This window comes from Pygocentrus nattereri, chromosome 22 (assembly GCF_015220715.1).
Source record: "Pygocentrus nattereri isolate fPygNat1 chromosome 22, fPygNat1.pri, whole genome shotgun sequence".
NCBI lineage: Eukaryota > Metazoa > Chordata > Actinopteri > Characiformes > Serrasalmidae > Pygocentrus > Pygocentrus nattereri.
In genome coordinates, this window is record NC_051232.1 from 24,242,935 (window position 1) to 24,261,756 (window position 18,822).

At 42.4% G+C, this 18,822-nt stretch overlaps 1 protein-coding gene across 4 annotated transcripts in view; it reads right to left on the reverse strand.

The window, feature by feature from the left end:
• Positions 1 to 17,941, reverse strand: part of LOC108427446 (RAS guanyl-releasing protein 2) — a 49,813-nt gene extending 31,872 nt beyond the window's left edge. The window contains exons 1-2 of one of the 4 annotated variants that reach the window (XM_017697602.2): positions 17,802 to 17,940; positions 17,498 to 17,705 (exon numbers count right to left, since the gene is read on the reverse strand). The gene's annotated coding sequence lies outside the window, so the exon portion shown is untranslated. Of the gene's footprint in view, positions 1 to 2,103; positions 2,330 to 17,497; positions 17,706 to 17,801 lie in introns of those variants that run through there. The other 3 variants (XM_017697600.2, XM_037533001.1, XM_037533000.1) reach the window with 3 other exon arrangements.
• Between the last annotated feature and the right edge of the window lie 881 nt (positions 17,942 to 18,822).

Sequence of the window (18,822 nt, forward strand, 5' to 3'; positions counted from 1 at the left end):
CACACCAAACTCGCTCATCTATGTCTTTATGGACCTTGCTTTGTGCACTAGTGCGCAGTTATGTTGGAACAGGAAGGAGCCGTCCCCAAACTGTTCCCAGAAAGTTGTGTGCATGAAATTGTCCAAAATCTCTTGGTCTGCTGAAGCATTAAGAGTTCCTTTCACTGGACCTAAGGGGATGAGCCCAACTCCTGAAAATCAACCCCACACCATAATCCCCCCTCCACCAAACTTTACACCTGGCACAATGCAGTCAGACAAGTACTGTTCTCCTGGCAGCCGTCAAACCCAGACTCGTCCATTGGATTGCCACACGGAGAAGCGTGATTCATCACTCCAGAGAACACGTCTCCACTGTATCCAGTGGTGGTGCTTTACACCACTGCATTCGACGCTTTGCATTGCACTCATTGATGTAAGGCTTGGATACAGCTGCTCAGACATGGAAACCCATTCCATGCTCTCTATGCACTGTTCTTGAGCTAATCTGAAGACCACATGAAGTTCAGAGGTCTGTAGTGATTGACTCTGCAGAAAGTTGGTGACCTCTGCACACTGCACCGCAGCATTTGCTGAACATGCTGTCATTTTACGTGGCCTACCTCTTTGTGGCTGAGTTGCTGTCGTTCCCAATCACTTCCACTTTGTTATAATACCATTCACAGTTGACTGTGGAATATTTAGTAGTGAGGAAATTTCACGACTGGACTTGTTGCACAGGTGGCGTCCAATCACAGTACCACACAGGCATTCACTGAGCTCCTGAGAGCGACCCATTCTTTCACAAATGTTTGTAGAAGCAGTCTGCAGGCCTAGGTGCTTGGTTTTATACACTTGTGGCCATGGAAGTGATTGGAACACCTGAATTCAATGATCTGGATGGGTGACACTTGATACTTTTGGCAATATAGTGTATTATAGACACTTATATACACTTATACAATCCTATTTCCAGATAAGTTTAAATAAAACCAAAATTCAATGATGTGTAAATCATTTAAAGCCTGTATTTGCTTTTCATCATCTGTGTAACATAACATAAAAAAATCAAAGAATCTGGAGAAATCAAAACTCAGTATTTGCTAGCCATGATCTTCTGAAACCCACTGTCTGTGAAAACACATGTAAACAGGATCCAGAAATGCTGTCACCTTCTCTGAGCATGAGCTCATTTAAAATGGATTGAAGTGAAGTGGAAAGGTGTCCTGTGGTCTAACAAATCAAAATCATGGGTAATGACCTCTAGGCTAAAGACCTCTCCACTTGCTATTGGTACACAGTTCAAAAGCCAGTATTCATGATGGTATGGGTGCATTAGCATGGCAAGGGCAACGTGCACATCTGTGAAGGTGTCATTAATGCTGAATGATAGATACATATCTTGGCAACATATGCTGCCATCCAGATGAGATCTTTTTAAGTACATTTGTGCATGCATTACAACAGCACTGCCCTGTAGTCCAGGTGGTAAGGTGGCCTGCCTGCAATTCAGACCTGTCATTACTGAACATTTGGCGCATCATGAAATGAAATATACGGCAAAGGTGACCCCAAACTGTTGAGCAGCTGAAATCCTATATCAAACAAGAATGGCACAACAATTCACTTTCACAACTGCAGCAGTCTGTCTCTTCAGTTCTCAAATGCTTACAGAAAGCTGTTAAAAGAAGAGGTGATGAAACACAGAGGTAAACACGCCCCATCCCCAAGCTCTACTTACCACATTGGTGCACTTTGTAGTTCAATTACAGTATTTCAGTTACAGACTCCTGGGGGAGCTAACAAAATCTATATATATACATATATATATATATATATATATATATATGTATATATATATATACACACGCACACACACACACACACACACACACTATACAGAGATATTCACTTGAAATAGGTCCCAAATATTTGTTGTAACCCCCGTAAGGATGAAGCAATCTGAACTAATAAATACACCATGTACCTTGACATAATCGATTGCATTACATGCAATGCTGGAAGCGATCTCCGTTTTCTGCCGGACACATGAAGATGCACGGCGTATAAACCTAGAAGTTGCAACAGGAGATTAAATCGTTGCAATGGCTGTCCGGCACCTACCTCGTCGCTCCGATGCAGGACCATCCCGGCCTGTTCGAAGCTCCATATACTGAGGAGCATTTTGCATGTTGTTTCGTTTAGATTGCTTCGTCCTAGCAAGAGTTATTACAGAACATTCGGGGCCTCTTTCGAGTGAATTTCCCTGTCAACACACTTGTATACCACCACACATGCACACACACACATACAAGCATTTTTTTCTTCATACACATCTCCCCCTCACACTGCACCATTCTTTTTATGGCTCTTCTTTGTGTGGTGATGGAGAGGAGGCACTGCAGTAGTGTGTAGTGTGTGTGTGCGCACAACTGTATGTGTATAACAAAGCCCCCTTCCCTTATTGTCTCTGTGCTGCAGAGAGGTGGGCGGACACACTCAATTACAGCCCTCCGAATCAGAGAGAGAGAGAGAGAGAGAGAGAGATACATGAAGACAGTGAGAAACAGAGAGCAGGAACAGTCAGGAAGCAGACAGAGAGAGAGAGAGAGAGGTAACGTCAGAATATGCATTAGTCCAAGCTCTGATGGGCTGGCTGTGTACTCAGTGTACCCTAGCACATCCTCTCTTAGGAACACTCAAAACCAAGATGTTATAGTCTTGCATGTTCAATAACCTAAACAAAAACTAAAAAAAAAAAAAACAGGCAGCTACCGTGATCTCCTTTACTGTCAAACATCAAGCTGAAACACCTATGCCACTCTCATGTCAGTGTAACTGCTGTCCGCATATTCAAATATATGGTCTGCAGTGGTAGGCTAGGGGTGAGTTAATACATTGTGCAGCAATAAACTACATCCAGCAACTGTAAACATTAAAAAGTGCACCCATATGGTCAGTGTTTATGATAAAATGGCCAAACAGTGTAGATACAAAGCGTGCCTAATATACTAACAACTCTGTGTAACTCAGGATGGGAAAAAGAGCTCCAGCAGAGTCATTAAAAAAAGGATATGAAAGCCCAGTGCCTGAGGCCAGGGTCACATACATGCCAGTAAAGATCTACAGCTGTAAAATTAAGTTTCTGTTAGTTTTTTAACCAGCTACTCCTGCTGATACTGACACTACTGACTGATTTTGCATTTAAATACAAAAAGTATAGAAAGCCTTGAGCAGCCTTGTTCACATTCTGACTTGACATTTACAGTGTACAGGTTTTTGTGACATGATGCAATACAGCATTTAGTTGTATTTCTTTGTAGCTGTTTACATTGGAGCTATTTTTCTTCATGGAGTGCAGATGAATCAGTTGATCAGTTTTAGTGTCATCATTGTCTTAATTGTCATGTCTCAATGATGCACTGGTATGCTGCGGTCACAGGCACAAGGTCAAATGTATGTGGTATGTCTCTCTCTCTCTTTTGTATATCATCAGATGGCCAACTCAGTGCCATGCAGCCACGCCCTCGTCGCTGGTCCCAAGTCAAAGAGGCCAGCTTCTGAGGGTGGGCTGAATAGGGGGCAGTCGGTGATTATATGTTCGGCAGTCTGTTCAGGTTCGCCACACTCGCATGCTGCAATGTCTGACAGCCCCACTTCTTCAGCGATGACTTGAAGCGGCTGACCCCAGTGCGTAAACGGTTCAGCAAGGTCCACAGGTGGTGTGTGAGGTCTTCTTCTTTTACACCGCCTCCTAGGTCCCTGATGTACTGTTGGATGTGGTATGGCCCAGCCATCTCCCATGTCTGCCACGTCCCAGCCAAGTATCCCTGGACAAGTCCTCAAGAATAGAGTGTAGCATCTCTTGTTGTAGGGATGGCGAGACTTGAGCCTGCCTGGTGGAGCAGATGTTTTTGTGGCTTTGTGCAGGATGTGCCAGTCATACTTCTGGGCTTTTCTTGCCAGGGTGAGGGTAGCTGCATGCCATCTGAGACTGGCTGGGGCGATTCCAGCAAGGACTGGCAGGTAGGACGCAGGGGTAGGTTTCAGACAACCAGTTACTATCCGGAGGGCGCTGTTGATGGCAGTATCTACCTTGTCCACATGTGGACATCTGCTCCCTCGTGTAATTAAGCCTCAGTACAGAATTATATAAAATATATATAATATTCAGAATTGTACCTTTGCAAGCAATGTATGTGTGTGATAAAGAGAGCGTATGTGAGCAATTCAAAAGGATCAAGTGTTTGCCCTCCTGGGGGAAAATCAATCCGTCTGAAAATGGCATCAGCATTGTGTTGACAGGTCAGTCGAGCCAAGCGAAAGCCAGTCTGTTGTCGTTGTGTCTCACGGTGTAACCTTCAGTAATTCAGGCAACACCAAGGACACGTCGCTACGGGGAGCATTTCCTCGTCCTTTCAAACTCCGTTCTTTGTTTACTGTTTGCTTAGTCACAGCATGAACTTCTCAGATGAAAAATAGTTTCACAACCTTAAGCTGGACAAAACATTTTACTCATTCTGACTCTCTCACCCTTTACGGCCTCACTCTTCTCCTTCTGCCTTTGACATTCACTAATGTGAATTCTCCCCCTGGTAAACAACTGTGTCTTCTGCCATGTGCCTATAGGCCCCTTCTGCCTCTCTCTCTCTTTTATGCGGTTCCTCTTACACAGCATGTATAGGATCGCTAAGCTGTGTAGCAGTAAAACTTCTGTTGCCTGGTGACACAGACCTAGCACTATTGATCCTTCCAGGGTTTTGGTGCATGTGTATGTGAGAGGGAGTTCACGTGTGTGTATATGTGCCACAATTGACAATGTAGCTATTGATTATTCCATCTGGCTGCCCCAATAAGGCTATCAGAGCAGAGAAATGAACTGCAGGTTGAGTGAGTTCTTTCTTTAGCAGTTACAGAAAAATCTATAGTGAGAGTAAATGCCATCACTCTACTAGATGCCCCTTTCGCCCACACTAGCCTTTACACCGGTCACTTCAGCTGTCTGTCTGACAGCGCCTACATTCAGATTAGTGTATTTTCAGCAGAAGATGGCACACAGCTCTCCCACACATTTTACTGAATGTGAACTCTCTCTCACACACACACACACACACATTTTTAACTTCCATTATTTTCGGGTGGCTGTTAGTTTTGCAAAGAAATCTGCAAAGATATTTTTAGACACTTCTGAAGTTCTGTCTTAGACATCTGTTGCATTTTCTGCTTCTCATAAACAAAGTTTTTCCAATTCTAAATTTAGACTCATCACGTCGTAAAACGTTACTGTGTATCTCAGACGCCCATCTTCAGGGTTTCAGTGTAGTGAAAATGTGCTTTTTTTCCAATTCCATTTCTCAGTAAGAGGTTTTACACATCCTTTCAGGCCCATCACAGTGAGTGGCAGAAACACCTGTGGATTTTTGTTATCTCCAAAAAACATGAAAGTTTTATGCACTTTATCTCATGGTGTCTGTTTCGGTGTTCTACCAGGTCTTGCATGGTTTTTTAACTTCAGTTTTGGAAACTTGCTTTTTCTCACTAAATTTCCTTTGAAATTCCCCGTTCTTATGCAAATGGTAATGAAGTCTCATCATAAAAATCTCATTCAGGTGCACATAAGCAAGAATTTTGAGTCATAGCAAAAGCAGAGAACTCATAAATCAGCTCTGTCTAAAGTTTATAACGTTTATCATGGCGGGAACAGACACTAATCTGCAGAGGACACGAAGATTTATAGCATGATCTTTAAAAGACGGCGGTGGGACGGGCATCCAGCTTATGTGACTCAGAACACAACGTCTTCCTCTTGCCCTTCTTTAATAAGTAAATTTTTCTGAGTCTGACATCAGTTTAAAGCAATTAGAAACAAGCCCGCCACCCGAAAACTCATCTCACACTGACTGGACCTCATGTGAGGTTCACCATCATGTCAACGTTTACTCTAAGTTTTAATTCACCCATGCGCACCATTTTGGATCGGATTACTTGTAGTGTGCAACATTTTCATCAGATTGTTGAATAGAGTGAGCACATACACACCCCAGTCTTAATCTGTAATCAGAATGTCTTTAATTGGAGTGGCAAATATCTTTGCATGTAAACACAGCCACTGCGAGAAAGTTTCTGATTAGCTGTTTCTACCAAATGGAAAAGCATTCATTCATAATATTCAGAATTTAAGAAAGAAAAAATGTTTTTAGCTGTCTGGTGACGAGTGCTAGGCAATCTGGTTACAAGTGAGAAAATGTTTAGTTTCTCAACAACGCTAAAAATACGAACAGCAAATATTAGCTGGCTCTGTAGGTCAGATGGATCACACTACCTTACTGCAATTACTCCTAGCACATCCATGTCAGAGCATATCACCATATTCAAACACCAGCTAGCAGGGATTTGGATTTCTCTATTCTATCACAGTAGTTTGAAGGATGAACAGCAATACATCTGATGCTCGCTGTGTAAAAGTATTAACTGCAGTGTGATTCTCTAACACTACACAAACAGAATCCTCCTTTCAAGTATGTTTAAACTGAAATCACTGCTTTTTTGTCTTGTTTGATCTACAGTAACATCAATTCGCTGTGTTGTGAGAGTGATAGAGTGCTGCTTCAAGATACCCAGCTGCTAAAAACAGCTTGCCTTGGAAGCTAGCTTTCTCCCACTCTCCCATCATGTCTCTAATCATGTCGAAAAACTCTGAAGTGCACCCTCACATGGCAACAGCAGAGTAGTGTCACTTTCCTTGCAGTAAAAAATAGCACCAGGGCTGTCGCTAAACATGGAAATGTGAGAACGATCTAATATATCAAGCATTTATCGTATATTTCTATCGAGGAACGTTATACAATGATGATTATCATCTTATCACCCAGCCCTACTACAGATACAGTATAAACAACCACAGACACATTTCATCAGAATCACTACTCATTTTGAACTTTGCAAAAGAAAAGATCCACTAGTCAATGAATGTGTGGTGATTGAGACTCTAAAATAGGCCACATTAGCCTCATATGGGATGTAGCAAATACAAACACTAATTAGACAAAGAATCAATACTAATGCTGGGTGGACATCATACTCAGCAGAACAGGGAGAAGCATCCATTCAGCTAACAACTGCCACCACATCCCACTTTGGCATACACACACGTGTATGCCAAATCAATCACTCGTGATTTTGGGATAGTGTTAATAACTGCTCTGGCAGCAGCAGTCTAGCTCAAAATTGAGCGCAACAACTGGTCTCTCTCTATTAGTCTATTACCTACGACATCATTCCTTTGCTCTACATTATACAGCCAAATCATGAACAGTCTGAAATCCTTAGATCACCAATTAGACAAAATACACTGCTCAAAAAAATAAAGGGAACACTTAAACAACACAATATAACTCCAAGTAAATCAAACCTCTGTGAAAGCAACACTGATTGACAATCAATTTCACAGCTGTTGTGCAAATGGAATAGACAATAGGTGGAAATTATTGGCAATTAGCAAGACACACTCAATAAAGGAGTGGTTCTGCAAGTGGTGACCACAGACCACTGTGGTTTCTGGCTGATGTTTTGGTCACTTTTGAATGTTGGTGGTGCTTTCACACTCATGGTAGCATGAGACGGACTCTACAACCCACACAAGTGGCTCAGGGAGTGCAGCTCATCCAGGATGGCACATCAATGTGAGCTGTGGCAAGAAGGTTTGCTGTGTCTGTCAGCGTAGTGTCCAGAGGCTGGAGGCGCTACCAGGAGACAGGCCAGTACACCAGGAGACGTGGAGGAGGCCGTAGGAGGGCAACAACCCAGCAGTAGGACCGCTACCTCTGCCTTTGTGCAAGGAGGAACAGGAGGAGCACTGCCAGAGCCCTGCAAAATGACCTCCAGCAGGCCACAAATGTGCATGTGTCTGCACAAACGGTTAGAAACCGACTCCATGAGGATGGTATGAGGGCCCAACGTCCACAGATGGGGGTTGTGCAGACAGAGTCTGGAGACGCCATGGAGAGCGATCTGCTGCCTGCAACATCCTTCAGCATGACCGGTTTGGCAGTGGGTCAGTAATGGTGTGGGGTGGCATTTCTTTGGAGGGCCGCACAGCCCTCCATGTGCTCGCCAGCGGTAGCCTGACTGCCATTAGGTACCGAGATGAGATCCTCAGACCTCTTGTGAGACCATATGCTGGAGCGGTTGGCCCTGGGTTTCTCCTAATGCAGGACAATGCTAGACCTCATGTGGCTGGAGTGTGTCAGCAGTTCCTGCAAGATGAAGGCATTGAAGCTATGGACTGGCCCGCCCGTTCCCCAGACCTGAATCCGATTGAGCACATCTGGGACATCATTTCTCGCTCCATCCAGGATGCTTCAGTACAGGTCTGGGAGGAGATCCCTCAGGAGACCATCCGCCACCTCATCAGGAGCATGCCCAGGCGTTGTAGGGAGGTCATACAGGCACGTGGAGGCCACACACAATACTGAGCCTCATTTTGACTTGTTTTAAGGACATTACATCAAAGTGGGATCAGCCTGTCGTGTGTTTTTCCACTTTAATTTTGTGTGTGACTCCAAATCCAGGCCTCCATTGGTTAATAAATTTGATTTCCATTGATGATTTTTGTGTGATTTTGTTGTCAGCACATTCAACTTTGTACAGAACAAAGTATTCAATGAGAATATTTCATTCATTCAGATCTAGGATGTGTTATTTGAGTGTTCCCTTTATTTTTCTGAGCAGTGTACAATATGTTTTATGATATGTAAAATGCAGGAGGTTTGATTAGTGTTAACACAGCCTGTAACACAGCCTGAAAACCAAGTACCACACATTAACAGACGTGTAATGTTTATATACTTCCTAACACGCACATTAAAAACATCTTAAAAAAAACTGGTGCACTCTCATGAGGAAGAGAAGTAAAATCCCTACGTAATACACATTTTATAATTTGTTCTCATTCTCATGTGTTCGAGAATGTGTTCGAATTCGCTTTAAAAAGACACATGATTCTGCCACAGCCACTTTTTTGGTTCGTGTCCTCAGACTCTTTAAACTTTTTTGTCGCTGCAGCCTTGGTCTACTCTGGCTGCGATCAGCCATTTCGTTCGAAACGTCCTCGAACACAGAACGGATGCGATGAGTCTCTTCTAATTTTGTGGTACAGAAACATCGGCCTAAATGTTTATAAGCCTCAGCAGCGTGAAATTATGACGAATGTCGAGTTGGACTGATGTAAAAGTCTGGCTTTGCCGCATTAGATTTCAGTACCACATATGAAAGTGTATCAAATCGGAATTGAAAATGTCTGACTCAATACATTTTTGCTGTTCACACTGCCAAACAGACGACACATCTGTGTCACATACGGAGAAAAAGATCAGACCTGGTCCACTTTTACCTGCAGTGTAAACGTAGCCTTCTTTAAATTTGGGTTGATCTAGGGATTATGTAAACAAGAAGGTAGTCATGAAAAAATAAGTGGCATGGGAATTTTTTACTCTTCTATCTGCAGTAGTTCGAAAACACAATTTATAGATTATGTGGAACACAACTGGTAGCAGCACTCGTGTATCTGTAAGGACAGGCACGCATTTGTTTGTGCTTCAGCCTTCTGTTTAAGGCTAATTTGGACCTTTACAATTTCTTGCTTCTGATGGTAGCTAATTTAGTCTTGGAGGAGTGAGTATGTGAATGTGTGTATGGGGGCTTCCTACGCCTGTCTCTCCCTGCCATATCTCACGGACACAGAGGAACTAGCTTACCCAGATTAGACTCTTCCCTGGAGCAGGGAATTGACTCAGCAAGCACACTGTGTGTACACATGTGTGGATGTGTATGTGCAAGCATGTGTAATACTGCACTGGAGGAATTATACACAAGATGCCTACCTACGTAGCAACTTTGTAATGCACATACGCATTGCATGCAATCTTTGTTTTTTTTTAATGAACAATTTACATCACCATTTTTTAAATGAAAGTGTTTCATGAAGTAAATGATATTTGATATAAGGGCTTGTACTGACTTGAAGGCTTTTGTGTAAGGTGACATAAGCTGTTCGCAAAAACACAAGTATTGCTTTTAATTATGTAATTGAATACATATGCATGTCATTAAGTGCCTATGTAAGTAACTTCCAAATAAACAGTTACTTTTTTCATTAAGTTTCTGAAGTTGGAAAAATACAAAATGCACCAGAAAGACAGCAGTTTCACAAAAACTGGTATGAAAAACTATGAAAGTTAAAGTTCAACTTTTCACACACTGTGTATCACTATATTGTATTCAGGACTTTCAGCATCTTTGGGATTTAAAATCATGACGTCTTAACAGCCTTTAATTACACTGACAATACCCACAAGATACAACTTATCCTGACAGCAATAACATATCAACACATTGCCCAGCCCTATGAGAATGTTGTGTAAAGAGAAAGAAACATGTAATTTGCTTCACATGAAGCTAAAGGAAACAATCAACCATATCTGTGTCACTGTTTTCTTCTCATTTTTATTTTCAATTGGGCAGATGTTTCCTGTTCTGCCTCTGTTCTTTTGCAGATTTGAAAAAAAATTGAGGGCATAACAAATGCCGGATGTCATGTTATGCGTGTGTGAGTGTGTGTAAAAGCGAGAGTGAAGGAAAGGAGTAACAGACAGGAACGGAACGAAAGAGCGAGGCAAGGTGATGGTGCAAAAAATGAAGTCAAATGAAGCTTTGGAACCCTTCTGAGCTCCACTGATCTGACTGGGCTACCCCCTCCGGCATCTCTTACCTCCACTTCTCAGACATGACCTCACTTATAGCAAGCAGTGTAGTCAGAGGCGCAGAGCTGCAGGGGAAGATCAATTTTGTTGTTCTCTGTTACAGTTATCCTTCCTGCCCAGGAATTTTAGTTGGTACATTGAGAGAAAAGGCAAATGCTTAAAAAGAAAAGGAGAGCGAGACAGAGAAGAAGTGTCAGTGTTGGAGGAATGCCAACTCTTCCTACAATTCAAAAATGATACAGGAGGTAGAGCAAGAGAGAGAGTGAGAGAGGAAGCAATGGCCTCAGAGACAGACTGAAGGGAGATTACTCTCTCTCTCTTCTCTATCAGATGCTTCTTTGTCTGGTTATACTCACAAAACTTTCACTTGCTATGAATGAGCACACTGAAACCAGCCAATCATTAAACCAGAAATGCAAATGCTGCTACTTTCTAGTCCCTATAGGCCAATGAGAAAACCACAACCACTAACAGTGAGACTTATACCTTGCTTTAGATGCAATATGTTGTACTGGTACGTCTCCAATCATCTCTGGTAACCCAACGTATGCCCATATGACACGTTTCCATATATTGTTTATAATGTCTACCATCTCTTACATTTTCTTCTCTCATTGTAGCATTTGCTTACTATATTAATGGTCTGTACATAGATGGACATTAAAATGTTAATGTGATTATGAATAAAGCCCAAATAAACCTAAGCATTGTCCCTTTTTCACAGCAGCCATACAATGCAAGGTTTAATAAAACGGGAAAAGCATCTAGAGCAAACAACACATCTAAAGAAACTAACCTTAATTCATGCCCTTTCCAAGTATCCCACAGCGGGATACCTTTACTCACACATTCACTGTTGCTGTCTCACGTGACTCCTATTTAGATTAGAGATCCCAGAGATCCTACCAGCATGTCAGCTCTAAAGCAGATGTGAGTCATCCTGAAACACATTCATTACGCTTAGCAGTAGAACCAACAGCTTCCTGTTTATCCGTCTTTTCAACACAGGCCTTGACAAAGTCAGAGGTCAAGCCCAGCTTCCCGTGTTTTGACTGTGATGATGCCAGAGATAAGGCCGTAGCTCGATGCAGAGGATCAGGAAGGAGAAAATCCTAAACATAGCCTGGCAACATTTGCATGTCGGCTCATTTTTCTCTCTCTGTCTCTCTCTCTCTCTCTCTCTCTCTCTCTCCTTCTCTTTCCTTCTATCAGTGACTCGTTCCCATATGTAAAGCGAGACATGTGGATACTAGCAGCTTTTTCATGAGACCACTTGCATAATTTGATCGCATGGAATGCCAAGCATTTTTACAGACTTGCTAATATTAACATAAGCCTGCTGTGTGCAGGTGCTATCCAATCCTTCCGTCTCTCAGCCTCTCCCAAATGACTCACTCTGGAGCTTTTTCCACACACCAGCACAGACTCTTTCAAGGCTCTCTTTTCTAATTAAGTCACTGAGCCAATCAACTTGCAAGATGCTGAAATGGCTAATCAACATCTCCTGTAAAACATGTCAAGTAATGGTTTACCAGTTAGCACGGTCGTTGTAGAAGTGAACTTATGTGCTTTTACAAGGCGACAATTCTCTCCTAACCGCTCATTTTTGAAGCGAGATGCGAGTCATTCAGTGGGCCCTCGTCCTCACGTTGCAGCTCAATAGCAGTGAGGTCATGAATGATTTTACCCTGCGGTTCAAGCCAGACCTGACCTCCATGAAATGGTCTAGTTCGTCATCTATCATATAGAAGGACAGGAAGGGCAGGAGGTCCATCAGCAAATGTGCTCTTACTTTCAGGAACAGTAACATACTAATTCCATTTCGGATATCTTTAACTCGCTGTCCCCTTACATGTATTCCTTTCCTAGGTCAGTTTGTCCTTGCATGCCTCTGCCTTTCAGTCTCTCTCCCAATGTGCTGTGTCTTTTGTGTCAGATCTGGCAATAGGCACTTATCTACCTCATGCATATGCAACTGAGGGAAGACTATGCAAAATGTGGGTGGACATACTACAGTTTTTCATTACTTTTCCTTCAGGCATAAAGAACTTAATCAAAGACAAAGACTCTTAATGGGTCCCCAGTGAGGCACTAGCTTTGATGAGGCAAGTCACTGCATTGTAGCAATAACACAAAAACATACAGAAGATGCCACCACATATACCATATAGTGTAATGTAACACACCACCCTGTTTAGGATGTGTCAAGGTGTCCCAATGACCACAAGTAAGAAGAGCAGTACCAAAGCATATTGTACCTGTGCATTACCATGTTTCCCTCAATTTTACAGCTGAAGTCTCTCAATGTTGTGGTAAATGTAAGGCAATTAGAAGGCAGCTGACTGGCTGCGCTTATACACACTTCACTATTTCTCCAGCATTATGGGGACTCACTAAATCACACGTTCTGTGCCAATCACGTCCCTTGTCTGTGCAATATAGCTTGCAGTAATTGCCTTCTTTTGTTAGCAGACACCTCTTTCTTTATGTCTGCCTGTCTGTGCCTCGTTCTCTTGCGTGCCGGTAGGATTTTTCCTTTCTGCACTGGCCAAGCCACAGTGCTCCCTCCTGAACCAGATTTGTTTGTTCAGCATGAATGAGTCACTAAAAAAAGCTCCAATTAAAAACGAGACTCTACAATGCATTCGCAGGCAGCTGTTGTGTCTATTACAAGGGGCTGCAAGGGAAAGCTCAGTTTTGCTAATGTGTGAGACATGAAATACATGTATGTATGCTTAACACCGTTCTATACAGCCTCTGTGCTTGAAAAAGTTTGTCTCGGTAACAGAGGAGCAATCGATAAATTGATTGTTTTATGTAATACCATGACCAGCTCTGCCCCAGAATCTGATTACCACCAAGCCAAAGACTGCATAATGGAAACTCTGATACAAATTTCTTTCTGCAAATATCTGAAAAAGTACAATCTGAATGTAGAACTACACTTAATAAAACTTTCTGTTAATAAAAGTACACTGTCTCTTAGTAAAACAGCAGATTAAACACATAAACTGATTTACCGAGATGGGACTCAATTTCATTAAGACCTCGAAGTGCCTTATTGATGTCCTAGCTGATTTAGGACCATGCTTAGGGGTTAGGCAAAACTACTATATCTTCTACATCTCAATATCTCAATATTTTCAAAAGCGGATACCCATGATGCACTCTCCAATTGGAATTGTCTAAAATGGTTTTTGAAAAGGCTGTTTACACAAAACAACATCTATATAAATCATTATCGGCAGTCCTAGCCATAGGTCAGGGGTCACAAACCCCATTAAAGAGACTTTTTCTCTCCAAGGCTTTCAGAGGATATACTACAGTTCTAAGAACTAAAACACATTTAAGCTCATCTGCAGAAAACATAGGAGATTTGGTTAAGGGCCGATGTTAACATTAGAGGCAGATTCCTGTGAGCCTCAGATAAGAGCAGGTTCAGATTTAGCCGTGATCCCTGCTCCGCTGAGACATGGAGGCTCAAAGATGATCAAAGTTAAAAGTTAACACTTATAATTCACAGACGACAAACACACTCAGTCAAAAAAGGGACAACAGAAAAGGTGATTATGAGTATGACTGCCATCCAGAGCCACATTCCCACTATATTTCACATGTGTATTGTTAAACTTACAATCTGTAATTACTAAACTAAAAACTGATAAATTTTCCTGATGCAAAGGCAAAGAGGCACTCGTTAGGGGTGTCACACAAATTTTTAGGTTCGATATGACTCCCACTCCTGAGGTCAAGATTCAATGCATTCTATATTTCCTCAGTTTATGTGGTCAAGCATCTTGATAATACAGAGATCTACTTATATCCTTCAGACTGTTTCAGCTAAGAGAAATACAAGCTCTCAAATACAGAGTATTACTACAAACTATTCTATTATCTTAAACATAGCACCAAAAATTGCATCTTGTCCCCTGGCTACAGGTGAGATGTATTTTGAGGACACCATTTGATTTGAGGTAAGTACGGTACCCACTACAGTTATCCATTAGTACAAGCATAATCTTATTGCTATCAATGCAAAATAGCTAACAGATAAAGTCAATGCACATGTTATTACTGATAACATTAACATAAGAGTAGCTTAGTTGGGAAACGTTCCTGTCAGTGTCTGACTCTTGCCTCCTCACTTTAAAACAGTACGCAGCTGAATTTGTGACAGGAAAAGTTGAAATCATTGGTGCTAACACACCTTCCAAACACAACAGAATGCTCTAAACAGAGCTATTGTAATATTTGAGCGAGTTCTGGAATGTTATTCTGTGTTAAGTTTTTTTTGCCGCAGCCAAAACAGCTGCAAACACGAGATTATGTCATGCGTATGCTCGTAGGAGCAAGTTGGCTCTTCATATGATGTTAATTAATCAAGTTAAAGTGACCACCACTGTTTTAAACTTTGTGCTATGTATGCTCTAGTCAATTTTTGTTTTGACCATTTGTGAAATTGTTCTTTACAACATTTTTTTGCTGTATCATCACCATTCATACCCATACAACCCACCCACCACAGTCCCATAAAATCCTGTGGGAAACTGTAACTAAGGAAAAAACCAGAGTCGCTTGAGCGTGGGTGCGTACATTGCATAAGCCCTTGTTCCTCATCCACTTTACTCCAATACGATGAACCCAGGTACTTAGTTTTGTTCACTGTCAGTGATTTCCATGGAAGACAGTAAATAAAAGACCTCCATAAAACACAGAGTTTTAAATTTCCACACACTATTCCCAACATAATTTTTTTCTCGTAAACAAGTGCTTGAGACACAACAACTAAGGACAGTTTCTATGACCCAAAGTAAACCTAGGCCTAGACTACAATGAAGTTTCAATGGTAATTCATCACTGGCACTGCAATTTACCCCAGACTGTCCTTTATCCATATGTGGTACACCAGCCTGTAATGATGTGAAGAAAGATATGTTGGTACTCTTACTGCTTAGTTTACCTTATCTGTGTTTGTAAACAATGCAATCAAAATGTTTGTCCTTTTCCTTACCTTGCTCACACTGTAATAAAAAAAATGAAAGACTAAACCCATTAAAAAAAAAAACAGGGTAGCCTTAAAATGTCGTTTAGAAAGAAAAAAAAGAGATGGTGCAATGTTAAATGGCCACCTACAGACGCACATGTAGCTACATTTAGCTCTACAGGATTGGACACCACCCTATTCAAAATCATGAAGCAGAACTGATCCCACAGAGCCTTTTCTGATCTCCCCAGAGGCTGTATGTGCATTATAAGGAATCCACCTCCTCTACGCTCCTTATTTTGGGTGACTTCGGAGGCCCTAATGAAATGGGGACCAATCAATACAAAACTGAATGAGCCTCCCCTGACTCCCCCCCGCCTGTCTCCAAGGAAACACAGTTGGCCAGCACCTTGGCACTGAAAATCTACACTGTTTTGATCCATATCTTGCAGTCTAGACTGCACAGAAAGCAAGTGAAGGGGAACATATGCAATGGTCAAGTTGTGTGAAAGGGGTTCGACAGAGCCAGTTATAAACAGTAGTCACCCTTACTGCAAGAAATCTTTGCAATTCTCGTCTTATGTGTTATATCTATTCAGTGTTACTGGACTTTCGACTATGAACACAAACTCTAAAAAGCTCTAAAACACACACACTGCTGTTGTGTTGTTTTTAAGGGGTCTGGTACTTTTATATACCCAAAGCAACATTGTGTGTATATTTTAGATATGGATGGATGGCTGCTGTCATTATATTGTTATTTAAAACAATGCACGGTGCATTTCATGTCTGCTGCCCTCTGTCACTGTACGACTGCTGTTCTCTGCTCTTTGTATAATGCTGCACATGTAACTTTCATACTGTTTGGTCAGCAACTTTTATTACTTATGTCTTTCCTTTCTTTTTTGTGACCCAAGGATTAGGAAGGTAAGAATACTATGCATAAGACAATAAAGCTTGAAGCGTGACCTACCCATGGCCCAGCTACAGCTGTGTTCTTTCATTTTAACTGCTGACATGATTAACAAGGCTGGCAAAAATACCTCACAACGTAATGAGAAGTTGTAGCACTTCAGGATGTACTACAGATGTTAACCAATGGCATGATGCAAGAGGGGCATCTTTTGGCATCTTCCCTCAGACTGAGCACGCAGACGCTTCGGGCTATTATGTACTACACTGCCTTTCAGAATCATAAATGACTAAACTGGCCAGTGCTGAAGAGGTAAAGGATGGAGATCATCTGCTGCAGGTTTGGTGCAACAGATGGTTCGGCCTCGAATCTGGATTTTTATGGACTGTGAGCTCATGCACAAGCACTGGCAGATGTTCAGCGCTGCGTCTGGCTACACTTCAGGCGTTGCTCTGGTGCAACCTAGCAAACGCACAGCGTGGACATGAGCTACAAATCTCACTAACCAAACTTGCGATGGGCGTGAAGACGCGTCAGTGCGTAAATGCACACATTTGAGTGTGCAGGCGTGAGAGAGACACGCGCACTCTCGCTCTCTTTTGCGCAGATATTAGTACTTGGCGCAGGCGCGACGCGTGTGCGCGCACTATCAAAATCGATCGAAAGCTGCGCCGTAAAGCAAACAAATAAACAAAGAACAACGCGTAAAGGAATGCTTCTGCTTCTGCTACCCAACCATACGCTGCGTCCTTTTGACGAGGCAGCATTACCCAGCATCCACACACACACACACACACACACACCAGTCAAACGCATGACACCTCCTCAGCGGATACTCACTCACAAGCCTGCATGGCTTACCTTGAAAGTTTGGCCAGCTCAGGCAAGCGCAATGCAGGAATCTCGTCCAGTGAATAAACGAGCACACCAAAGTCGGATATCAGTTGCTGACGAGTGGAAATAGCAGCAAAGCAGAAATTCAAGCCTCTTTGAGTCTGTTTAGCGGCGCAGGCTGGTCTTGGCTCTGCTCTACCACGTCAAAAACGGACACCCAAACCACAAGCGCTTGCTGAATGGGGAAGAAAGCAAACTTCAATTTTAACACCCAATCGACGTGTTTCCGTCGCTTCCACTCACTCACGCTGCTCTGTGTTCGCTAACTCACCGCCTGTTGCTGCGCTGCTGTGCTGTGGTCTCTCACTGCTGCATGTGTCTTCTAGCCAACTCATTTAAGGTCTTCTGCTGGCTGCAGTACCCTTTTCAAGCACCGCGTGCCGCTGGAGGTCCGTGTTCTGCCCTAAACATCTGGGGCAGTTTTACTGATGTTTGTAACATTCCATCGGCTTCTCCACTTCTCCTTCATGCCAACAGACAGACAGAACAGCAGTCAATGTCAGTGATCTGCTTACACGCTGAAACGGTTTGCACTTAATTACTAAGTTATATGCCATTTACAGACCATCATACAGAGTACAGTACAGAGTATCAACTCCTTATTGTAGTAAGTTTGATTGGCTTCGTGGTTCTCGGCCTGACTTACTTGGGAAAAAAATCAAACCAACTCTCTACAATGCCATAAACGCCCAAAGCATCTCGGAGTACCCCCTGTAAGAGAGTGTTAGACATAGAAAAAGAAAGCGCGGAGGGCGCCATCTGCTGGTCGCGTTAAAAACCTTTTGAATCACCCCTCATTCCCCCTACAAGGAAATCTTAGATGATAGACGGTGAAACTTTTGTGAGGCAGTCATACAAACACAATAGCTACGAACACAGCAGAATATTTTGCTGAGACCTACTGAAATGTAAAATACAGCTCGACTACTTACAACTACCCATGGCTCTATGCTGTCATTCTGGGGAAACACCGGCACGGGCAAAATGTCAAAAGTACGGCTGAAAAACGCCATAGAAAGTCATTGTTTTAGTTTGTTCCTAAAGGTTTTGTAATCCGTTAATAGGTTAATATCACTACGTAGGTAAAGGAATCCAGCTGATTTATCAGGTGACCAATGGCTGACCAAAGGCATTTGGCTCCCAAGTAGTTAGCTAACTAAATAATATACAGAAAACTAGCGGTCTGTGCTGAAAACCATTACATTAAACCAACTCCAGTTAGAAAGCACAATCCATTAGGTTTTAATCCCAGTGTTCCTTCTTCAGCTGAGACATAGGTTCATTAAAAACAG